The sequence below is a fragment of the Rhinatrema bivittatum genome, chromosome 1, assembly GCF_901001135.1.
Source record: "Rhinatrema bivittatum chromosome 1, aRhiBiv1.1, whole genome shotgun sequence".
NCBI classification, from domain to species: domain Eukaryota; kingdom Metazoa; phylum Chordata; class Amphibia; order Gymnophiona; family Rhinatrematidae; genus Rhinatrema; species Rhinatrema bivittatum.
This window is the reverse complement of record NC_042615.1, coordinates 345821589-345835970: the sequence shown is the minus strand read 5'-3', so window position 1 is coordinate 345835970 and position 14382 is coordinate 345821589.

Below are 14382 nucleotides of genomic sequence, written 5' to 3'. Positions count from 1 at the left end.
GTAGAATTTGTGTGTGAGGATGCTGGTGAGGTTATTTACAGACGTTGCCACTGTGATGAGCACTTGTGTGTGGACTGCTGTCTGGTCACACGTGGCCTGAGCCTGGGCATTGACAGCCCTCCTGAGGTGCAATAGCTCTGTCCATATGTGGTGCAGGTGTACACCATGACTCCTTTCCAGCCGGTCCAGCTGCTCGTGCATTCAGGCCTCACTTGGTGCTGGTGGTGGTGCTGGAGCTGGTGCATAATGCTGTGCTGGTTGTGGGTAGAGTGACTCTAGAAGCAGCTTGAGGGGGCTGGTGGGTTGCTCCTTCTCTGTGTGTGCTGCTTTGTGCTGGCCATGTGGTGTGCTGGAGCGAGGTTGCGCTGCCTCTATTGTCTGCCACTGCAGGCTGGGTTCCTTCTTGAAGCTGGAAAGATTTAGGCTCACTTTGAGTGAGCTTGCTGAGCCAAGGTCTTGCAGATCTGGCTGTGCTCAGGAGGCTGCAGCAGCTGCTGCTGCTCCTCCTCCTCACTGAACTGTGTCTGAGCATCCATAAGCAAGGGGCCATGGAAAACTGTTGCTATACGGCTGGTCCCTGGCTCTTCACTGCTGGTCCCTGGGGCTGCATGGCTGGGACTGGCAGAGTCCTGGGCGAAAGTTGTGGAAAAAAAGAAGATGGCATAAATATCAAAGATAAGAGGTACACACACGGACTGTTTGGTATAAGATGTGCACTTTGCATGTTAATCAATTTGAGCATCTTATGCCAAATGATGGGCACAACTGTAGCAGCTTTCACATTTACAAGTGAGCTGAACTTACCGGCTGCAGCTTGTGTGGTGTCCATGCTGTTGTGTCTTGAGACTGCCTGGGTAATGGTGCACCATATCTGGCCCTTGGAAGCCCTTGAGGTCTTGGCTGCATGGTTGCCGAACAGCATGGCATAATTTTCCAGGGCCCCAGCAATGATCACTTCGTTGTCCTCCGGGCTAAACTTCAACGCCCTGAGATGAATGCACCCTGCTGCCTGGCTGCCTGAAGGGGGTGTCACTTCTGCTTCCAGAGAGGTGTCTTCCCTTTCCTCGCTGTTATGATTCTGCACTTATCTCCGCAGCGCAGGAGCCGTGGACTTTAATCTTCAGCGTGGCTTGGAGCCACGCCTATCAGGACCCTCTTGCGGCAGGGAGTGCCGCCGTCGCTCTCTTCAGCTTTTACGGCCTGGAGGCCGTAGTTCCCAGGCTTTCCTGGCGGCAGGGGCCGCCCTCGGTGCTCTCAGCAGCTGCAGGAGCCGCTGCTGACATCTGGGCCTGTATAAAGGCCAGGCTTCTCCCTGCACTGCTCCTGCAGCATGTCTGCTGACCATGGCTCTGCATACTTCCTGCTTCCTGTCTCCTAGGGCGCGGGCCGTGCCTCCTTCAGAGATTTAAAGGGCCAGCCTCCTGGCCCCAGCTGGACTCCTCCCAGGGCATCTCATGATCTTTAGCCCTATATAAGGGCCCAGCTTCCAGTCCTTGGTTGCCTTTGCAAGGAGTTAGTTCATCTCAAGGACTTCTCGTCTTCACTCCTGCTGGTATTTCCTGTTCTTCGTGGGATCCCTCATCGTTCTTCATGTTCCTGGTCTCTTCCTGATGTTTCGTGGTTTTCCTGATGTCTTGTGGTCTTCCTGATGTTCCTTCCTGATAAATCTCCTGTCTGAGTATTCATGTTCCAGAGCCTTCATCTGCCCTCATCTCCTGTCCGGCCTGCTGCCATTGCCGTTCCCAGCGGCGGTCCGCAAGGGCTTGGAGTAGTCGGAGGACCACTCAGAGAACAACCAAGGGTGGTTGGTCTCACTGAGGTATGCAGGTCGGCAGGGGCCTGGGCTTGGTCTCGACCCAGACACGGATTTGTCTCACCAGCCTCGGTGTTCCCCGGAGCTCTGGGTTCACCGAGGTCCATGGGCACACATCTCCTACACTCGTGCAGCAGCTGCTCATGGCATCTCGTGCTCCATCTAGCCAAAGCCTGCGTGCACATAACAGAAGGCAAGGCCTCCTAAGGCTCCCTTCTATAACACTCGCTCCCACTCTTCTCTCCCCTCCCTTCCTCCACCCTCCTGCACCTGCTCTACCGGCTCCCCTCCCCACTGCCCTCTCTGTCTATCTCTAGCCTGTCATCTTCTTCCCACTGGACTAGCCTGCCTATCCCTTTTCCCCTCCCGCCTCCTCCTATCTCTTGCCCCCTCCCTATCTCTACTGTTTTCCCTATCCCTACACCTACTCTTACTCCTCCTCCTCCTTTCCCTAGCACTCCTGCCCTCCTCCTCCTTCCTCATCTCCTCCCCCTCCTATCCTCTCGCCTCTCCTCTCTTCCCCTGTATCTCATGCTCCTTCCTCTCCACTCCTCCTCCACCTCACCGCCTCACCACACCTCACCACTCCTCCTTCTCACCATCATGCCTCACCACTCCTCACCACTCCTCCTGCTCACACCATACCTCACTACTCATTCTCCACTTCACCACCATGTCTCACCATTCCTTCTCCGCCTCACCACTACTCCTCACCACTCCTCCTCCGCCTCACCCAAACACAAAGAGACAGACAAACAGGACAAACTAACAAAAAATTTTCACACACACAGATTAAAAGAATAGACCAAGGGAAAGGGAAACGGATGATAAACAAGCCACAGGACACTGCACTCAGATATCGCTAACTACCTCCAACCAACTACCACCAACTCACCTACTCTCCTCTCCTCTCTCCAAATGCCTGACACACACTCAAAGAGGCAGCAGCAGGAAGCCAGAATATATAAACTAGAAAAATAACATGCCACGCTTTAATTGACACCGTGTAAAATGACGCATGACGCATTGACGCAGTGCAAAATATGCTGACACAACATGCGATGTGATATTGCAATGTGCCACACATAAATTGCCTATGCGATGCAGTAGACAGGAAATTAGCCTAACCATGCCCATATTTTTTATTGCGGGCGCCTTGTCTGCTATATTTATAGCAATTTGATGAATCTAGGCCTGAGTTGGCAAAAGCTTGGGCACAGACTGGCGCCTGTGTTTTGTCTGGGTTCCTTTTCCAGTGACGTTACATGCTTGCACACAAGCATGTAACTGTGTGCATATGTGCTAACCCCTCCCCTGTCTCTGCACCGAGAAACACCTCCCCTCTCTGCATGCACTGGCATTACATTTGCACACACTTTTACATGCAGAAGGGCCGATGCAATAAAAACACGTGGTAGAATGGGCGCTTGTATTGAGCGCACACATCCACCTCCCCTGTGCGCACGATGCTATATTTTAATGAGCTGCCACATTAAAAGGACACAGCAGGGAAAATTGTGCGTCCCTAGCTCTCAAAAGCTTTGGGCACCCAGAGGAGCAGATTTCCTCCCTGTTTATCCTTTTATTCACAAATGGCCTTCCATTTTCCAGATCTGCCTCAAAGCATTTTTTGCTTGCTCCAGAAAACATCCAGAGTCTATGATCTGAAGTCTTTTAATATCCAAACCCAGATCTTAGTTTCACAAGTAGGAGGAAGCAGAAAATTGCCCTCAGCTAAAGGGCCCTTGATTCGCGGTATGACTTAATGCCAGCTCCAGGCTGGAATTAAATTTGCCACGTTAACAAGGGTGCATTAGCCGAGCGGCAATTTTCTGCATCGGGGGGGGGGGGGGGGTTATAGCTAATAGCCTCATCTACATGGCATTTACACGTGAGTTTGGACGCACGTTTTGGACGCGCAAATCCCCTCATTGCATGGGGTGTTAGCCTAGCGCGTCCAAAACACGTGTCCAATCACTCGTTTAGCTGTGCGCTAAGCTGAGAGCACTTTATTGCATCGGCCTATGAGAGGGTGGGCAGACCACATAAAAGACTATTTTACTAGTGGAAATGCCTGTGCAAATTGCTCTCTGTGTATATATCCATAAGTGAATGTACAGATAATGGACACATGATTTGATCACTAGTCTGTCAGCGAGGGGCATATGTAATAATATTTTTATGCATTTTGTGCCTGTTTTATGTTGCTTGTATTTACTTTTATTTGTTGTAAACCACACTGACTAGAGATTTCTCTGAAGGAGCGGTATATAAGAGTGAAGCAATAAATCAGAAATAAATCATTTAAATTGGAGAAGAGTGTGACACTTTATACCAGTGGTAATTGCCCGGCTACTGGCATGCCACACAGCCCACAAAGCAGCAGGTGGATGGAGTGAACTGTAGCATCTATGAAGGATGACACATGTTACCAGTAAAGGGTAATGTGAATTAGAGCAGAGGGAAAGCAATTCATATGCAAATGAAACTAGGAAAGCCATTACAACAGCACATTATATTCAATGACCAAAATTATAAATATTATGTTTCCCCGAGGGGACGATCTGCAATTCTTTTTTTTAATTTCCCTCCATAACTAGCCAGTGAAATGTTTAAACAAAGCATCTTTGGAAAGGCGTTCCAACATATGGAATTTTCTGGTTGGTTGAGTTTGAATTAGCAGAACTGGGCTGCCCAATATAAGGAGGGAAAGCAGCAGCAGGTTGGATCTGCTAGGACAGCAATCAGTTGCCTGGCTCCACTCTGAAGTGCTTTCGTGACTGTTAAGCAGTGGGAACAGGTTTTGACATTTATTTAGGGATTTTTTATTTTTTATTTTTACTTCTGGATAGTAAATGTGAAATATGTTGACTCTTCCCTCAGCGCTGAGAGAAACCCTCCTGCCAGGGCTAGTGGCTACAGCTTTCAGCCAAACACACTCGGGAATCAGTGAGTACTTTCCCCCCTGATTAGTTTAGTCTCTGGTCTGTTTTTGTTTTTATTTTTTTCAATTCTTTCCCCTCTGGCTTTGATGACTGAAGAGCTTGATTAAATGCATTCGTGAAATTCCTGTGGTTACAGTATCCAGTTTAAGCTCCAGGCATACCCATCTCCCTCCCTTTTTGAATTCCTAGGAAACATGTCACCTGTTGCACAACCTTGTTGTAAAGTCTAAATGTGTTTTAAACATATTAGTCCAACATCTGTTGTTGTTGTTGTTGGGTTGTTTTTTTTTTTTTTAAAGGGCTCTTGTGTTTCAGGTTCAAATTATGTTTGCTGGTGTTTTGCAAGGTTGGGAATTAAAGAATGATATAATCCCTGGATAAGATGTTTGTCTCAGCCGAAACGATACTGAGATTGTCAAGTTGCACCTTATGTAATTCTGATCATTGTCTTATTATTATTATAATTTTTTTTTTCAAGAATGCGTTTGGAAGGGATTTGTAGGACTTTGTAACAAAATAAAAAATCAACTATCCTCCCCACCCCAAAACCAAGTTTTGCATTTCCAATTCATTTGTATTCTGCAATATAAAAAGTAAATAGAGTTAAATCATCTATTTGCCTTCGCCTCTTTGTCTGATATCTGCTCCAGCAAACGTATTTCCATGGAAACTGTGCCAAAGAATTTAAGCAGGAATTGCTCAGGTTGTTTTTCAAATCGGGATAAAATGCTGTGTAATTATTTCCCTGGTACTGAAAAATGTATTTACATGTTGTGGTGGAAGATCTTTGTCGAAATAGCACATGTGCCCCTACTAAGAATCTTTTTTGGCTCCTCGGTTTTCCAGGGTCTGGCACTGGTTGTCATACAGTATGTGTCAAGGAGTTTTGCCTTGTAGCAATGAGCTTGGAAATGACCTCCTCAGACTGTGGTGTAAGACTATGATTTTCTCTCCTCTAGTCCTTGTGTCCCCCGACAGGTTTGGGTTTTCAGGATAACTTAATGATGCAAATTAACTCAATCTAAAGAACAAATGCTTGCAAATCCGAATATAGATATCCTACACACCAGACCTGTTGGAGGTGCCTAAGTTTTGTAACTTTTCGTCTTTGATCAGTAGTTCTCTGAAAACATCAGTTTGATGCTGTGCAATATAGTGTTCCATAATCAATCCTGGCTTACAGGGATACTGTGGGTCAGATAAGAATCCAATAGATTTTGGAAGTGACTTATGTGGAATTGGGAGTACTTAACTCACTGGATCTTTGGACAAAGTATAACATAAAATTGAAGGCATTATTGTTATGAAAATCTTCATACCAGTGCATCATTAAAACAGAAATGCCTGTAAACCCAGGAAGGAAGTCCAGTTTATGGAACCATATGCCTGTGGTACCTCACTCTTCTTTGTTCAGTGAGTCAGCAATGAGCTGTCTTAAAGGAACTTCATTGTCTTTAACCTCCTAGCCACTAGCATCCATCTTATTTGATGCTGCTTGGTACAAGGAGTTTCCATGATTGCACCTTTTACCAAAGAGAAAAATGGCTTTATGTGTATGCGTGTGTGTGTTTTAATTCTGAAGATTACCATAGAGCTCTTGTCTTGTGCCAGAGCCCAGGCCTTGAAGCCTTATTTAAAAGAGGTTTTTGGGAAAACAGTGGTCTATTACAGAAGTAGACATATTGACCTGCGAAGGGCCTTAGTTAGGGAAGGTGTCTCCTGTAGTAGAGTTTGCTGTAAAAAAAACATTTTGGACTATGATTCACAAATGAGAGAGATAGGAGAAAGCCTTGATCCACTTGGAGACTCTTCCAGAAGCCAAAGTTTGAACAACATGTGGTTTATTATGGAAAGGTGAATGAATGGAGATGGGAAGTCCCATAGAGAGAGTCAGGAAGAGGAAGAGATGGTTCTTCAGATGGCTATGAAAAGAATGACATAAAAAACAGAGTAGAACAATTATTTTCACAAGGTGATCCCATATCTGATTTACAGACTGAGCTTGCTATGAGGCCATAACAGCTGGGCAGAGTGCATTTAGATATTTTGTTTCATGGAGAGTTAGAACTACTTTACATAAAGATTAAAATAATTCAAATTTCTTTTAGGTTTTTATATTTTTAGACAATTAAAAGTTAAATATGGAAAAGCATTTTAAAATATTTACAAGGGCTGACCCATTGGCTTAGGTAACAAGCGCCATGTGGAAAGGTCCCCAGTTTGATCTTCACTCTAAGGGTCCTCTAGGAATGGGGATGCTGCAAAAGCAGCACTTACAGTCCTCGGGTGGGGAAGGAATCATGGGCAAATGCATAGATTGAATTAAAAGCTATAAGTTGTGTCCTTTATATCTTTGATCAGCACCTTATATTGAATTCATTGCTTAAGGGACACCTAGTGGTCAGATTCAGAGCCCATGATTGCAGGCTTCTGCAAGGAGCCCTGGTGCATGGCCCCTGGTTCAGGAGCATCACTGAATTGACTTGATGGGGTGGGGGTGGGTTAAATATAAACAGGAAAAAAAATCCCTGGGTAATTGTGAATGAAGGCTCAGGATGCCAGAGCCCAGCCTTGTTTCCCATTGAGCTGGAGGCAGAAATGAATAGGAGGAAACTGCCGGATCAGGAAAACAAAAAGAGATTTACAAACTGGTACTTCAGTTCCACTTCTGGAACTAAATTAATCAGTTTTGATTGCGTTATATATTTTTAATATATATGGGGCAATGATTTTGCTGCCTGCAGAACTGGGCCAGTGGCACACAGCAAATACTCCGCACTTGAATACATTGGTACCTGCTTTGAAGCAGAGACAAATGCACACACAAAGTGCAAGTGGTGCTTTCAAGTTAAGCTCTGTGCTCTTCTCTACTCCCTCTGATGCAGGCAACATGCCAAAAGCAGGTCAGATTATATTAAGTGTGGTAAAATCTTTTTCTTGACTGGAATTGATCTCTATAATGCAATATCAAAGGAGTGTTTCTTTCAAATGATTTACTTGTGAAAATAACCCCTACTACTTCTTTTCTGAGTACATGCTCCTAGGCCCAAGTGCAGGACAGCAGCCCCTCCAACCCCACTCATCTACTACAGGGTTTGAACTTCTCTTCAGTTGCGTCACCTTGCAGTCACTGATCCATACCCCACTGGGATAAAGATGTGTTTGCCCTTGCAAGAGCCAAAGAATAGGAACTCAGCCATGAGCCCACTGGGGAGCCACAAATGAGCAAAGTGGAGTGTGCAGCCCCGCAAGCTTGCAGGTCCTAAATTCAGCAAGGTGCATAGACTGCACCGGTGGAAGCTCACCATGGACCAATGGGCTGCAGGGCTGACTTTTCCTCTTGGCTGCATTTATAAATGAAGTATGGTAGGTTTTCAGATACATTTCCAAAGAATCCTTGTCTTATAATTGGGCCAATTTAGTATATATCGAAATATAAAATATGTCTATGGTTAATGACTCTACAGGCTTTTCCTTCATAAGACTATAATATTTTTGATGTTTCTTTTATTGCTTATGGTTTTATGCATTTTGTAATTTGTTTTTGATTTGTAATTCGCATAGCATGATTGTTTCATTATAGGCAAAACATAAATATTTCTTGAATAAATAAGTTATACGTTTCAATAGCGTATAGAATCTGTCCATGATCTTAAAACTCATTTTGCTCTAACAAGCGTACATTATTGGGTGATTAAATAGGAAGGCAGCCTGGCTGGGTCTGTGGTTGCCATTAATAACATGGCACCAGACCCAGCCTATGATCATCTTCCCCTCCTACGTCCCTTTTGGGTGAGGATGGGGAGATGGAGGGTACTATACAGCACCAGAGTTCCTGCACAGTTTAAAGCAGGAGTGGGGAAATCCCGGTTGCTGGTTGGTGGGGGCTCTGGAGGGGGAGGAACTGCGCTATGGATATAAAGGGGCTAAGTGCACAAAGCTCTCCCTTCCTTTGCTCTCTGTGGCGGTCAGCAACCCTCCCACCCACTCCTGATTTTGCCCTGGCACTCGATCCGATGACTGGAGTGCTGAAGGTGGCCCCACCTTGCTAGGGCATGGTGGATGGGCTAACAGGGGAGTGGCGGGAGCAGTAAACAGAGAAGCCCAGAGTTTTTTAGTGTTTCCCCTGAGTCCCAGTAATTGAAGCAAATTTCCTGAGTCTCCAGGAGACATCTGGAGAGTTCCCAGATACATGGATGTGACTCTTTGTGAATGTTGGGAGTGGCACAGTGGAGATCTCGCAGCCATATTACTCTGGGGGAATTCTCCGCACAAAAACTTAAAATTCTGCAAACTTTATATTGGTCAAAATAACACAATTTACATGACAGTCCTTAAGTAATTACATTTTAAATTAATACAGAAAAAAGTTATTGCTTAGAGATGCAGAATTTTAAAAATTTTGAGCAGAATTTCCCGAGAAATTTCACTGTAAGAGGGTCCCTTCCACTCGCTCTCCCTACTCCCCTGGTCACTTTGCCCTCTCAAGCCCCAACTCCTCCACCTGTCAGTATCTCCACCCTCCACTTCTAGGCTCAACCCCTTCCACTTTATTGCCACTCTGAGTTTGACCCCATTCTCAGTACTGCCCCTCACACAGGCTCCCTCTGTCCCTCCCTCTCCCTAGTGCAAATACACACACCCTCATACAGGCTCCCTCACTCTCTCGCACACGCACATCCCCTCATACAGAGCCCTCTCTCTTGCATACACACCTACACAGGATCCCTCCCTCTCTCACACACATTCTCCCTCTCTCTAATACACATACACACACCCTCATACAGGCTCCCTCACTCTCTCGCACACGCACATCCCCTCATACAGAGCCCTCTCTCTTGCATACACACCTACACAGGATCCCTCCCTCTCTCACACACATTCTCCCTCTCTCTAATACACATACACACACCCTCATACAGGCTCCCTCACTCTCGCTCACACACACACATCCCCTCATACAAGGTCCCTCTCTCTTGCATACAACCCACACAAGCTCCGTTTCTCTGTCACACATACATCCTCACACAGGCTACCTATGTCTCTCTCTCATGCACCCCTTCACACAGGCTCTGTCTCACACATACACAATCCCTTCACACAGGCTAGCACCCTCACATACACACGAGCTCCCAATCTCTCTCACACACACACACACACAAACACACACACACACACACACATACACTCCTTCACAATCTCTTCATATAGGCTCCCTCTCTCTGGCATCAACACTCAAGCATCCCCCCTGTTCTCTCTCACATCCTCCCCTCTCTCACACCCCTCTCCCTGTTCTCTCACCAACCCCTCCACTCTCTCACACACACACATTCACTTTTACCGGGGCCTTCGCTGCAAGTGGAGCACACTCCGTTCGTGGCACACTAGGGCCTTCATCTTTGTGCGCTTTGTTCGTGGCATGCCGGGGTCTCCTCTGCCATTTTCTGTGCAGAACTTGGCAATTCTGCGCAGGGGGCGAATTCTGCACAGATTCTGTGCTCCGCAGTAGCGCAGAATTCCCCTAGGACTATCATATGCAGCAGTAAAGGTAACTAACCGAGCCAGCTGCCTGCTCCACACTGATTTCTCCCTCCTCCTGCATTCGTGTATAGAGGGAGATGGTCCATTGTGAAGGGTTCATTTGTGTCTCCTCCCCTTCTCTTCTTTTATTTTAACATTTGAAAGAGACTGCTGGGACTTTCAGTGCTTCCATACTTCTTCTTTTGGCCATATGAGTCCTCTCCATGTCTGCACTGCCTGCTCTGTGGAAGATGGTGTGCCAGTTTTTGTTAATGTAGGGGTGTCTGAGGCTTGAAAAAGTTGGGGAAACACTGTATTAAAGGACCAATAAAAAAGATGCCATATAATACAGGAGTTAGTCCTAATAGGCTTCTACTGGTGTGTGAAGTTTAACAGGCTGTTAGGTGATAGAACTCTGTACAAAATGGGGAGTTAAGGATTGATGTCATACAAATATTTAAACATTTCCATCTACAAAGAACGAAAAAACTCCCTTTTGAAACTCATATTTATTATGTTAAATTATAGAAAAAGCGTGTGTAGTCTCCACTCAATTCAATGAGTGGAGACTACACACGCTGACCCGCAGAAATACGTATGCGGCGCCATTAGTGAATGGAACCGGGAGATACTTAAGTCCAACTTGATTCAATTAAGATACGTCTGTACTGCGGATGGTTGTTTGAATTTAATTGAGATCTATTCAGTGTGTTCTCATTTAAGCCCCTGAGGCAGCTACTAGAATGTGACGAAACTCGGCCCGAGTCGGTCATTTTAACAAGTAGCATACGTCTCCACCAATTAAAGATTCGGAAAAGACCCTTGGGCATCTACTCTTTTTTGTTGTTTCCTCACGGCGTTTTTAGATTGCCTACCTGGTAGGCAATCTGGCTACCAGAAAACAGGTAGATTGCCTACCTGTTTTCTGGTAGCCAGTGGTGACATGCTGCAAGAGAGGACCAATTTTGTACATTTGTGCAAAGACTGCTTTTTATGGATCTGGGAGGAAGATTTTTGCTGTTACCCTTCATGCTCAAGAGTGGGGAAAGCTGGAAGAGTGAAGTGATGCTTGCTGCCTAGACCTTTTCCCTGAGAGACCCTGTGTGCCATCTGAGAAAGAGAACTGTGAGTAAGACTTTTTGTCACACCTAGAGACCCCTACTTGGAGTCTTCCCCGTGCAGGGCCGGTGCGTCCCATTAGGTGAACTAGGCGGTTGTCTAGGGCGCCAGCCATTAGGGGGCGGCAAAGAGCAGCCAGGTGGGGCCGCGAGCGGAGCCTATCCTGCTCATTACCCAGAGAAGCACAGAATCGGCTGGCTGTGAGCAGTGCCCATCCTGCTCATGGCCAAGAAAAGCCGACACTTGGCGGGCCACGAGCAGCGTCTCAGTGAATGAGGTTGGGGCCAGAGCTGGGGCCACAGGGGAGGGGAGGGAGGGGGGTGGGTGCAAGGCAGAAGGTTCACCTAGGGTGCCTAACACCCTTGCACTGGCCCTGTCCCTGTGGGGAAAGGTACATTGGGGAACCATAGCCCTTAGAGTTCCAGTCTTTTTGAAGAAGACTTCTGTTCATAACTAGGATATCCCTGTCCATTTAGGAAGGCTGACTCTTCCATTCCCTGGAGGGCGAGTTATTTCCCAGGCTCATCTATTGAAGGATACTTGTTCAGATAGAGATTTAGAGAACTGAGATAATAGACTGTATTTATAGTGCCATAAACTTGCTTTGAAGAATTCCTGCAGCAAAGTTTGGTTTGAAAGCTCACCCTGAGAATCCAGAGTATTTATTTGGCACTCACATCCAAAAGAGAGAGACTAAACCCCATACCTTGGGCTTTGGAGGGGTAATCCAACCCCTGGACTGTGGGCCAGGGAGAGGATTTAGCTCCGTGTGACCCCTGCCTTCCCCGCTCACTACCAGAAGAGGGGCTACCCAGTTCTTAGTAGTAGTTCTTTATGGGCTCTGTGATTTATTTGATGCACCCATCCATTTACTGGGACTGACATTGATCTCTCTGCTATGCTCTTTTGTGGCAGTGGTTAATTAGACATTGCAACAGAGTGCCACTGTATTCTAATTTATTATCCTGGTGATCTTCTGCTAAAGGCTCTCCCCTTTTGATTTTTTTTCCCTTTGACTTTCTAATGTGCTGTAGGCGCAGTTGTTGCCTTCCCTCATGAATGAGGATTTGCATATCCTGCAGGATGACATTTTCCTTCCTCACAGCCCCAAGCCTTTTCAGCACCTCAGGAGTATTTGCAAGAGTTAAATCTGAAATGTCTGAGCTGGATCGTCTGTTGTGCACCTGTTTTATTTGTAACAGGAAAATCAAAAAACAAAATGTATTTTGGTTCAGTGAGGATAAATGAAATTGTGTTAGTAGTCACAGAGGGGGGAAGTTTTAGGAAATCCACACACATTGCAATGTTATAGGCTGCTTTTATTACGCTTCTTATGTATCTATTTTAGAAAGAAAAATTATCTGGTCCACTAACGTTGTGCCTGCTGTGCAGGCGGGAAGTTGAAGATGGAGAAAAATAGCATTTTGAAAATGCCAGACACATGCACTGTTTCACATATGCACACAAACACCCTGGGAATTTTAACACTGCTAATGGTATGTATGATGTGGAATCCCACACATATTTGTAGCTGGGTAGGGGAGGGCAAGTTACAGACAGGCCAATTTACTTAGGTAGATGGCTTTGAATATTGCCCTCTTCTGAGTTGTGAGATCTGAGTGTGATGGAAAGGCCTATTTTATTTTAGATTTTTATATTCCACTTAGTGAACATAGGAATCAAAGTTTAGCATGCTCTGCTAAGGCCCTAGCATGCATGCTAAACCGCTCACTGAAGACGGTACTGAGTACAGATTAAAATGATTGCCCACATTCATTTAAATGAGAAAAATATCTTGTACAAATTATAGACTTAAGTGGGCACATAGGAAATATGGTATATTGTCCTGCATGGGTTATTTATTGGGCATGTGCTAGCTAAAGTCTAATGTAACACCTTCCTTGGACCAGGTGTTAAATTTTTAGTGTGCACACTAAAGGACTCAGCTGCCACCATGCATTGTGGGTTTTAAGATGGAGGCAATATGGTTATCAGAGCAGGAAATGCTGTGGCAAGAGATCAGAGGAGAAGGTGAGCAAAGAGACAGAGGGAGAAGAGCAGGAGGTAGAGGGAGAAAACTGCCAGGAGTGGAGAGGAGGTGGCTAAGACCAGCAGAGGACAGCATTTATTTATTTTATTTATTTATTTATTTAGCTATTTTCTATACCGGCTTTCATGACCAGGGGTCGCATCAAACCGGTTTACATTGAACAGTTTGTGCATTAAACATAGAACTGGAACAACTAACTGGTGCAGAAAATACAGTTACAATGAACAAGGAATTATACAACTGGGAGAGTGGGAAGAAGAAGAAGAAGAGAGTATAACAATTAATAAAAATACATTTACAAATTACATTTAAATTAATAAAAATACATTTAAAAATGCCAAAAAAATGGGCATGGAGGCATCCGTGCCCATTCATCTTGAGGTTCAGGACTACCCTACTAGGCCTGCCAGAGGAAGAGGTAATTTGGCTTGAGCTCAAAAGCTATTAGGGCTCTATATAAGGAATTAAAGGCTGACTAATCCTCAGATACCAGACCTCATACCATACTTGAGCTTCAGCATGACAAACTGGGTGTTTTCAAACCTCAGTGAATTCAGTTGATAGTATAGCGCAAAGTAAGAACATAAGGCTTGCCATACTGCGACAGTCAAAGGATCCATGTATCCTGTTTCCATCAGTGGCCAAGCCAGGTCTGAGTTGAGATGTACATTTAATATCCCAATCTGAGGTAATAATGAATGACAGGACCTCAAAAGCGAAATGTATTACATCATAGGCTGCCTAAAGTGATAGGTGCAATAAATTACATGTATATAGTGCTTACACTGCTCATAAAATCCTTCCATACCCTAAATGTCCAAGTGGTCTGTGAATTTTGAATGTGGTTGTCATATATCTGGATCCTACCATTTTGGATCTACTTCTTTATCAAAACAAAAACAAAGGATGCCTGTTCAAACGGGTGTCCACATATG